Raw genomic sequence first — 552 nt, forward strand, 5'->3', positions numbered from 1 at the left:
CCCTCAGAATGTCCATTCTGCAGAAATAAGCCGTCCCTTAAAAAATTGCAGGGATTCTAACGGGCTAACTTTACGTTTTGACTTCTGAGGTGAAAAAATCGACGCAAACGGTCCAGCCCGACTCCTTTTCGATAGTTCAGGATTGTTCAACACTCAGAATGTCCATTCGGCAGAAGTAAGCCCTTCCCTTGAATAATTGCAGGAAATCCTGCGGGCTAACTTACAACCTGGACTTCTGAGGCGAAACAATCGACGCAAATGGTGCAGCCCGACTCCTTTTCGATAGTTCAGGATTGTTCAACCCTCAGAATGTCCATTCGGCAGAAATAAGCCCTTCCTTGAATAATTGCAGGAAATCCTGCGGGCTAACTGACCACCTGGACTTCTGAGGTGAAACAATCGACGCAAATGGTCCAGCCCGACTCCTTTTTGATAGTTCAGGATTGTTCAACCCTCAGAAAGTCCATTCTGCAGTAGTAAGCCCTCCCTTAAATAATTGCAGGAAATCCTGCGGGCAAACTTATCACCTGGACTTCTGAGGTGAAACAATCG

Source organism: Frankliniella occidentalis, unplaced genomic scaffold (assembly GCF_000697945.3).
Source record: "Frankliniella occidentalis isolate FOCC.00 unplaced genomic scaffold, Focc_3.1 Scaffold1005, whole genome shotgun sequence".
NCBI classification, from domain to species: Eukaryota; Metazoa; Arthropoda; class Insecta; order Thysanoptera; family Thripidae; genus Frankliniella; species Frankliniella occidentalis.